Source organism: Pteronotus mesoamericanus, unplaced genomic scaffold (genome assembly GCF_021234165.1).
Source record: "Pteronotus mesoamericanus isolate MK-2021 breed Mesoamerican mustached bat unplaced genomic scaffold, CSHL_Meso_final contig_94, whole genome shotgun sequence".
NCBI classification, from domain to species: domain Eukaryota; kingdom Metazoa; phylum Chordata; class Mammalia; order Chiroptera; family Mormoopidae; genus Pteronotus; species Pteronotus mesoamericanus.
In genome coordinates, this window is record NW_026555285.1 from 23,511,565 (window position 1) to 23,522,347 (window position 10,783).

Consider the following 10,783-nt stretch of genomic DNA (forward strand, 5'->3'; position numbering starts at 1 on the left):
ATGTACATGCAGTTACAGTATTTTAAATTAGGAGGCAAGCACATGTGTAAAGGAGTGACTCTACCAAATATCAGAAGATGGTTGGAGTACAAAGAACAGTTAATAAAAAAAGAGCTATATTACCTGTTGGGAAATAATGTAACATGGCTTATAGTTCTTTAAATTAAGAGAAATTGTACAGAAAGGAAGTAAATCCAAAAATATTACTAAAACAATCCAGAGAAACTTTTCCGTTATCCAACATATTCTTAATACAAGTCAGAATACAGAATGACGTGGACGGTCAAAAGGAAACTTCTAGGCCCTGGATATTCTGAGTAGATGTTTGGCACCCAAAATTTCACTAAAGGATGCTATTTCTTAATAGACCAAAGTGAAAAGCAATCAGTATAAATTAGAGACCAAGTCTTCTCTTGACTGTCAGGCCTGGAAAACAGACTGTTTTTTTTTACATAAATCATTGACATTTGAAACATTAGATTTGTTTCACTGATGAAGGGAGGAAATAGGCTTCTTGTCCTACTTGAAGTTGGTGAAACTAAGGAATCCTCAAAGTTGAGGCTGGAATCAGAGGGGAGAAATGTCAGAACTTGAAGGATTAGGCTTCTTTGTATCTACCCAGGATCTAGATCCAATTCCAGCTTCACAAATCAGCTGTGAAGGACTCCATTAGGCATTTGGTAGCCATTTAGTCAATAATTCAAGACCAGGAAACTCTGAAATGGGTGAAGAGTAGGTTGTTATCTGGATGTGTAAGTGTATGTTCTGGAGGGAGAATGAGTCTCGCTCTGGGTGCTGGGAGTCACATTTAAGAAATAACAAACCAAAATAGTGTCATAATGAGAGCTGCTGATGATTTGAAATTCATCAAACTGTAGTCGAATCACACATCCAGAATGTTCTAACAATGTGCACAAACACATCTGGGGCTGGAGGGTCAAGAGCAGCTTGCAAGTCCCAAAATTTATTTTCCCATCACAGGCCCTACTGACAATTCTCGTGTTGTCAAACCAGATACATTGCGCCAGTTTTTCATGTCCCTTTAGAACTCTTAAACAGGCACCACATTTGATATTCCAGAGTTTGATGGTATGACCTGATGATCCACTAGAAACCGGCCTGTCCCTGTACTGGAGACAGGCAATGCCTCTCTTGTGCCCATTCAGAGTATAAACAAATTTTCAGGTACTCATGCTCCAGACTTTGATGGTTCTGTCACCAGAGGTAGACACAAGGTATTTTTTATCATCGAAGTCTACTACATGGTCAGCAGTGCAGTGGCCAAAGACAAGGCATAAAGTGATATCAGTGGCAGAAGCCATGTCCCATGCAACAATGAAGTGGTCCTTGGAAGAGGTCACCGTCAGCCCATTGCTGAAGCATTAAGTTCGGTACAGCTTCATTATGGTGGATCAATGTGATCAGAACTTCACCCATGTTCACATCCCATTCACATCTCAGAATCTCTAGAATCTATCGCAGAATCTATAGACTTTGAAGAGCCAGTCACAATGGTTTGTTCCTCATACTGGAGACAAAGTGCAGAGCTGGTGTATCCCGTTAACACTCAACCATTCCAAGCTGGTTTTATCCCAATTCTTAGTAGAATTATCTCATAGTCCACTGATAATTTTTTCACTGTCATACTGTAAACAGTAGGTGCCTTTACTATTTTCAGAGTGGCACTTAATCTTCTGCAAGTTTTGTCATCCACATCATCAGTTACATTCTAGAGTCTCTATATCCTGGATAATCTTTGGGTACAATGACTTACGCAATGAAGTGGGAGGGCCATCTGTGGGTTTGTTTTTGAATGGGTACTGATCCCACCCTCTTCTTTCTGCAAGTCCCTTCCGCAGAGGGTCTGTAAGCACCACTCATCCAATCAGCTTCTTCCAAAGCATTCCCTTCTGATTCACATGCTGTCATTCTTACATCCCAGCTCTACGGCACACAGAGACCTGACATCCAGATAGGAAAGAATGTTTTCTGCTATGTGATCTATGCCTTGCTCTGGTAAAGTGGTAAAGGAGCCCTGCTGCAACGTGGGCTTCAGGCATGAATTAATATGTCCATGCTGGTAATGACACATTTGGGAAATAAGGTGCTCCACAAATTCCACTTCATCTCATTCAGACCACTGGTTAAAATATTTATGTAATATATAATTAATAAGTATTTAATACGTAATACTTAAGTCTTTTCCTTTTTGAGTTTCCTTCTGATGGCCTCTTTTTGGAGACAATCACAGATGAGGTTCCATTACTTATCTGCCAAAGAGTATTTTGCTTATTGGACTTCCTTTTGATCCTCCATAACTGAAATGCTCATGAGCTCAGAGGTCTTGTCCTCAAGACTATGTTGAGCTCCATGACGACCCCAGCGGCCCCCAGCAGTCCCACCTGGCTCTTCCTGCTCAGAACATCCGCGGCCAAGGATGACACAGGGGAGGCTGCCGAGAGGGAGGCGATAATCTCACCCACTCTAGCTGTCAGCCCGCCTGGACCACCAGCCTGTTTTATTGTTCTTGTTTTGTTTTTATCCAGGGCTATTCTATAAAAGTATGTGTACATGAGTTCTAGAGTAATCATGGACCTTGTGACAAATTGAGTTAGACCAAAAAAGATTACTGCATTCTGATAGAAAACATGAGTAAATGGTTGGTATGTGTTGCAAGGTAGAGTTGGATGATTAAAAAAATGCATAGAAATAAAAGTGAAAAAAGTATTCTGAACAATTTCTAGTGTTAGGAAACATTCTTGAAAAAGAAACAAAATATAAGTTAGGGTAACTGGGTATAAAAGGTGGTATATGCCATTGTCATTATCAATGCTATTTTGCCATATTTTCATATTTTTCCTTAAAAAAATTCTTTTCTACTTACATTTTAAATGAAAAAAATTAAAGGAGTCAGAACTTTATCTTATAAATTGTTACATTATATAATGTAATTTATATGCATTATAATATGTATTTTATATGTATATAATATGTATCATGTGTAACGGTATATGTGTATTATATACATACATGTATTAATACACACATGTATGTATTAATACATGTAGCATATATGTATTTAACATAATTTATAAATTAGAAAAATATCTGAACATATACTTTGGTACTCCCTTCTCTTCTGTTTTGCAGTAAACATACAAAGAGACCTTTGGTTCTGTATGTCTAAAACACTGAATCTTTATAAAATGTATTCTTGAAATATAATGTTTTCACAGATTTCAACCATGTATGTGTGTCTGTGTGTGTGTGCATATATATATATAGAGAGAGAGATAGGTAGATATAAATAGATACGGATATAGATATAGATGATATAGATATAGATATATAGATATATATATAAATAGATGTGCAGTAAATATTTCCTGGCTGTTTTTTATGTCTTTTATTTGTCTTTAGTGATCTCCAATTTGATCAATGCATTTACATATGAATTTTTCTTTTTAAATAACTGATTATTCTTGAATGTGAAGGTTGTATCTTTCATCATTCTAGAAATGTCTCAGATGAAATTCCTTTCAATATTTTCTATCTCCAAACACTGTACATTTAGATATGTATTATCTTTTCTTATTTTATTCTCCAAAATATCTCTTAAACTTTTTTTTTAATTTTATAATTCTGACTTCTTATATTGAATTCTCTGTATTTTCTTCAGATGGTTCATGCATGCAACTAGTTCTTTTTTTTAGCTGTGTGTATTCTGCTGTTTACCTCATAGAATTTTTAATTTGAGTTATTACAATTTTGGAAATCTCTACTATTTGATTTTTAGTGGTTTCCCCCAATCTGCTTCTATCACTCATACACACACACACACACGCACACACACACACGTATACATATATATATATTTATAGTCTCCTCTCTTCAGAAAAACTTTTGATTTTTATTCTAACAATTTAAGCTTTTTAAGTGTCCTTATTTCACACTTTAATACACATATGTGTATTTATACACATATTTATTTATATGTGTATTAGTTTATTATTAACAGATTATCATGGTAATTTGTGATCAGTATTACAATAGTTATTTTAGTTAATTGGAACATAGTGAATGGAAACAACACAAGTTTATTCTTTTATAAATGTGAGGGTCAGCCTTGGCCCAGTGACCCAGTTGGTTGGAGTGTCATCCTGTCCACCAAAAGGTTGCAGGGTCGATCCCTGGTCAGGGCACATACCTAGGTTATAAGGTTGATCCTTGTCAAGGTGTATAGGAGACAACTGATTGACATTTCTCTTTTACATTGATGTTCTCTCTCTCTCTCTCCCCCTCTCTCTCTCCCATGCTCTATCCCTCTCTCTCTCCTTGCTGTCTTTCTCAAATTAATAAAACATATATTTGGGTGAGGACTTTAAAAAAATATGAAGGTCAGAAGTGAAAAAGTGAGCTCTTAATGGGCTAAAATCAAGATGTCATCAGGTCTGGTTCTTTTTGATGGCTCTAGGGTAGACTCTGTTCCTTGACTCTTCTTTCTTTTACAGGCTGCTGGCATTCTTTGATTCTTCGACTAAATGCGACATCACTTTAGTGTCTGCTTTTTGTCATCACATTGCTTTCTCCCTGACTATAACTCCATTCAGTCATATAAGGATATAGTGAATAGAGGGAAATTCAGCATAATGTCTCCATATTAAAATCTTTAACTTAATCACACCTGCTGAGCCTCTTTTACCATGGAAGAGGACATATTCACAGGCTCCAGGGATTAAGATGTCGACATATTTGGGAGCCATTATTCAGACTACTGTAAAATTCAATAATTCTAATATATAATTTTTATGTATCTAGTATTTTTAAATTTTCCCTGATGAATATCATTCACAGAGTTTTATTTCTTAAAATATTTTATTAAGTTTAATTGGGGCTGATGTACTTTTGTAACTTTCTATGGCATTTCTATGAAGCCTGGTTTCGGGTCAGTTCCCTACAGTGGATTTTCTTTTTTTATTTCCCTGCTTGGGACCCAAAGGAAATACAAATCCAGGAATACATTAAATTATTTTCTTTCATATTTTTTAACCAGATAAATAGTGCAAATTTAATTCCCATACCTAGATAATTGCCATAAAAATTTCATGGGAAGCAATTTCTATTTTACTTTTACCAAGAGCCTGGATCATGAAAAATAAATTTTCCTTACTTTCTCTCTTCAAAATTATTTTAAATTACTATTTTTCTTAAAGAATAGGGCTTTCCCCATTCCTTACTTCGCATGTGGTGAGCTCCTATGTAGTTCCCCACCCTGCATAGCACAGAGTCACAGACTCCCAACACACCCCTCACACTGCACAAACCTCATGTGTACAGCGGCTTCAGCCACCACTCACTTTCCTAGCTTTGTCTTCTCAATTTGTTCTTACTTCAACGAAATTCCACTTCTCTATTGCATATACTACCACTTTTTTAAAGAAAATATGATTTTATTTCTATCAATTTAGGTATTATTTTGGCCATTGTTTTATATTAAAATAAACATAAATATACCTCTATTTTTGTAAATATTGATTTATTTAGTAGTTAAAAAGTGAATTCCATTCATAAAATGGTAAGTTAATCCTATTTCTAAATTATGTTAAATAATTAGAGCTTACAAAATAGGTTTTAGCAATTCACTTTCATGCCCCATGTCTTATTTCAGTAGTTACTGCTTCTTGGGAGTTTGCCAGATTGTATTTGATAATCACTGTTAGTTATCCCTTCTGAATATACATTTTTAGGATACAGTTTTCTTCTTAGTCTTTTGAGGTTAAAAGGGGTCATAGTAGCTTTTAGATTAAACATTTAGGATGGCAATCTGTAGCACAACGCTATGCATAGTGTTGATAAAAAAAGCTATCTAGGATGGGACAAAGTAGGTTTCCAGCTGTTTGTATGGAAAATAATAAAAAAATAATAAATAATAATATAGGAATGAACTCTGTTTTGCATGTTCACAAGTGTAAACATACTTTTGCTTTACCCATTATATTTCTTTCTCAAAACCAAATGCTAATTATTATTAGTATTATCCTTATTCTGCAAAAAAAAAAAAAAGTGGGTTTAAAATTTCTAATTCTAAAAATGTCTAGCAAAGTGCTGAACTTCTTTAACTGAGCTCCATAAGTTATTGTTCTCACTCATTTATATTATTTTCAAAAAAAATAAAGTATCACCTTCATTTTTCTGTGTTACAGAAGGTATTCTCTTGTTAATAAAATCAACTTCATGTTCATTAACCAGTAAATATCCATGGGTTTTCTTATCTTTTATGTTTGTTTTTTGGGGAATTGTGCTCAAAGTAGATAAGCTAAAAAGATATGTTGACCCTTGGGTGAACGTCTGATTCTAGGATGGGCAGGGAAAACAAAAGATGATCCTGGAGCATCTTGTTACATTAGAAATAAGATTCCTGGCTGGTGTGGCTCAGTGGCTTGAATGCTAGCCTGCAAACCAAAGTGTCCTTGGTTCAATTCCCTGTCCGGGCATGTGCCTGGGTTGTAGGCCAGGTCCCCAGAAGAGGGTTCACGAGAGGCAACCGCACATTGATGTTTCTCTCCCTCTCTTTCTCCCTCCCTTCCCCTCTCTAAAACATAAATTAAAATCTTAAAAAAAAAAAGAAATAAGAAAATGCTATCAATTTAACATGCTGTATACTTTAAATATATACAATTTTTATTTTTCAATTATATCTCAATAAAGCACTGTCTGATTTTCTATAAAGCAGAATACTCTGCATAATTCAATATTTACCCACATGTTTCGATCAGACCTCAATGACAAATGTGACCTCCAGAATGTAACCTCTCCCAGATTTACTCATTCTGTCTTTATGTAAACTATAAACAAATAGTGTTTTTAAAATAAAAATACATTTCCATATTAATAAGCAAAAAAAATGTAATTTTAAATTTAAATGTCTTAATAATTGCAGATGATTTACTGCTTGTGTACTTGGAAGTACATTTTCTGGGAAATTTATAAAATAAGCTATTTAATATGCTTTTACTCATAACCACTAAGGCCAGTATTTAATTTACTAGCATTGGCAACATGGAGTCTCTACTATAATACATAAGTGATATTCTATTCTTGTCACCGACACTGGAGCAAATGGAATTTTGATGTTTATTCATTTATAACCTGAGGAAACCTGCATGAATTAATATCTGTGACAAAAGAACAAGGCTCTTCTTGTGTATCAAATGAAACTGTGGATTGTGAATTTCCTTACAATATCTCAATAATCACATTTTAAATAAAAAACAGTGACTATTTTTTTATATTTTCCATTACTACTCAATTTAGTAAAAAGCTATTCATTATTTTGTTTTTACAAGGAATTTCTATTTGTCCACAAACAATTTGTTTATAAATTTGTGCAGAAATTTCTTTTAGGACCCATAACTATGAAGTCTATAAAAATTGGGAGCGGAAAGCATTGAAGTACTTTTCTGGCAGATCTTAAGCTGTAATTTCAAAAGTGTGACTTAATGTAAGATTTTTGAACTAAATAATTCTATAAAAATTCATATGATATAGCATTTATTATTTTTTCTGCATATCATTTTCTACATGCATTAACCAAAATATTTTTAAATTACTTTTTGTTAGGAATTCAATATGACTTTATTTTTTACATGTAGTATAACTTAGCTGATTTAGTCTTAACAAAAATATTAAATAGTTTATATACATATTATTAATACATTACTTTAATATCTATACACACAATATTCTATTGGAGACTGTATGTATATGTTCTCATGTAAGTCTGTGTTTATATGTCCCCATGAAAAGGAACTAGTGTTCTATTACTTAATTTCTGAAATTCCTTGTTCACAAGCTAAATGATATAAGCTGCCTTACGTTTATTGATCAAAACAAATTATGCCATAGTGAGATCGTTTGTGTATATAGATATATATGTGTGTTTCTGTGTATGTGTGGTTTTTTGGTAAATATTTAGGTATCTACATAGGTGCATAAGATATATGATTTGGCCAAAGAAGAGCGTGTAAGAAAAATTTGACTTACAATACTAAAATCAACTTGAAAATAAGCTTGTATTCATTCCTTAACTTATCCAGTGTTAAAAATAAATCTTTCACATTCTTAATGCTCACTGCATTTTTGTTCAATAGACTTAAGGAACTCTAGTTCCTGTTTTAGGGGTCCTAATAGCTACATGTTTTAAGTGTAAAACAAGCTGAAGGGGTAAAGAAAGTTTTCTATAGCTAGAGATCAACATTCCAGCTCCAGAAATACCTTAAAAAACTTGCACTAGAGCTGCTTTAGTGTTGTTTTTTCCCCATATTCTGCTTCATTGCTCATTTGTAAAAATAAACATTTGCCATGAAGACATTACTGCCAATTTAGCCTAAATAAGACAAATGAGATAATGAGATCAGTGGCAGATTCTAGTTGACAAATTCTGTAGAATGCCCCACTTCAAGTAAAGAGCTTTCCTTTCCTGCCAAAAGGTCTATATGCTAATACTAACTAATTTCCCAACCTTGGCCCTATAGTGTTTGACAATAGCTGAGCATCCCAATTTGTTACAGTTGTGACATTAATTTGGATGTAAAATGTAGCTTGATCTAGTAATCTATGCAACCTCTTAACCTAGCAACCAATCACACAGATGCTTGCTTTGTACTGAAAAGGTTTAGAAAAGCAGAGAGGTATTTTTTAAAGCTTGGAATATATTTGTATGTAGGCGGAAATGATATAGACACCACAACTGTAACTTTCACTTTCTCGTATCCTGGTTACATCAATTGAGGTGAAATAGAGTATGTTATTTACTTTAATAGTATGAGGTCATTCAGAATATTTGCCCTAAATCAGTTATTCAAATATCTGTGCCTTAGCCATGAGTTTTGATGGATTTTGAAAAGAGTATATATATTTCTGTAGAGTTCCAAAATAATCACAGGTGTTGAAACCTCATATATATTTCAATCAGTTTTCCATATATGTAAAAGTGTTTCTATGTGTTTTTATTACTACTAATACAACTTAATGTGTATTAGAATTTTTAAAAAAGTTAAAATTTCAATTTGGAGAAATCTGGTATTTGAAAAACTAAATGGGCACTTAGAGTTAAGAAATGCTTCATTTCTTTAAAGATTATCCTAGGTTAAGCAATAAGAGTACTAAAATTGTATACAAGAAGGACAGATATCATAAAAAAAGATTTATTTTGAAGGAGTATAAACTGATGTGACATTCATTTAAGAATTAGACTGGAATATCAGGTCTTTAGACTTTGTAAACTGCAGATAGCTGAAGGTAAACATAAAATATTTTGCAATTACAAAATTATCTTAATTCTATCATTATAAAATCAGTTAACAAAAAATATTTGCCATGTTTGGGAATATTTCATTTAAAAGAAAAGCTTATAAAGCAGATAGATTTGGGGCAAAAATTTTGAAAATGCATGGTAATATTTAAAAATCTATTTAGAGAACTTTTATAAATTTTATTTAAAATAAATTTATAAAAGATACAGGAGGTTAAATACTTCAAAATTACAAAAATTGTCAGAATTTTGACTAAGTATATTGAAGTTTTATCTTCTGACTCTGTTTTATTAGTAAGGGAAAATTAACCTAAAATATAAAAATCTATTCAATTTTTCAAAAATATATTAAAAGTGTTTCTATAATTTCTCTAATTCCTCAATTAAATTACCAAATTATCAAAATATAAAACTGAAAATAACTTAGAAGTTATATGCTACTTCCAGAAAAATGTTAATTTGTTGCTTGAATATTTTGTCTTAAGCGTGGTAAGCAACCTCTAAGCCACTTCCCAGTGATTGCGCCCCCCCCCCCAGTACTCATGCCCTTATGTAATTCTTTTTCCTTGATTGTGAGCTAGATCTAATTGCTCACTTCTAACAAACAATATAGCAAAATTATAGAACCTCACTTCTAAAATTAGGTTACAAAAAGGCTGTGACTTCTACCTGACTTTCCTCTTTCTTGCTCATCTGAAAGCATAGAATATGAGACTACATCACACAACAAGATAGCATTTGCATCCATGGGTCTCAAAATAGTCAAATATCTCTGGGGTCTTCACTACACAGGGAATGTCTGAATGCAAAAGGAGTTTTAGAGGGCACAGGGAAACAACCACTTTCATTCCTCACTTCACTTTTATACGGTTTTTCCATGAAGTTCTTCCAACCATATGTGCCAAGCGGCATCATCCCCAGACCATCATGACCACTTACTCATGAAGCTTAACAATGAAAAATTCTGGTAACCATGTGAAACATGATTGGTACATCATTGTTGAGATTTTCAACACATTCCGGGGGGCAAAGTTGCAAGAAAGTAAACCCAGAGTCATATTCTTAACTATTCCTGGGTGTGAAATACGAATCCAGGCCCACTGTTAATTCTTTAACAGTAGTCTACCTTTGAATTCTGAACACAGTCATATATACTTCTAACACCCTTTTATATCCCCTTTGAAAGATTTATTTTTGATATTGCAGACAAAAAGGGAGATTTTTTTCTATGTCTAATAGAATATGTAAAATTCGGTGAGTGTTAGCATAATTGACTGGGTATGTTAGTCTTGATCATATCTTTTCATGTTTTTAATATTTTTAACCTATTTGATTTACTTTTTACCCCTTCATTAATCACTAATTGTTCTTTTCAAAAATAAACACATGAGACATACATATACATGTGTAATTATTTTAAAAATAAATTTATTTTCTCTTCAGTCAATTTCCATGGGACTTATATCAACT

The 10,783-nt window shown here is 33.2% G+C and overlaps 1 pseudogene; it reads right to left on the bottom strand.

Moving 5' to 3' along the window:
- Nucleotides 1–740: 740 nt before the first annotated feature.
- On the bottom strand, nucleotides 741–4,550 carry LOC129081051 (F-box/WD repeat-containing protein 11-like; annotated as a pseudogene).
- Nucleotides 4,551–10,783: the final 6,233 nt, after the last annotated feature.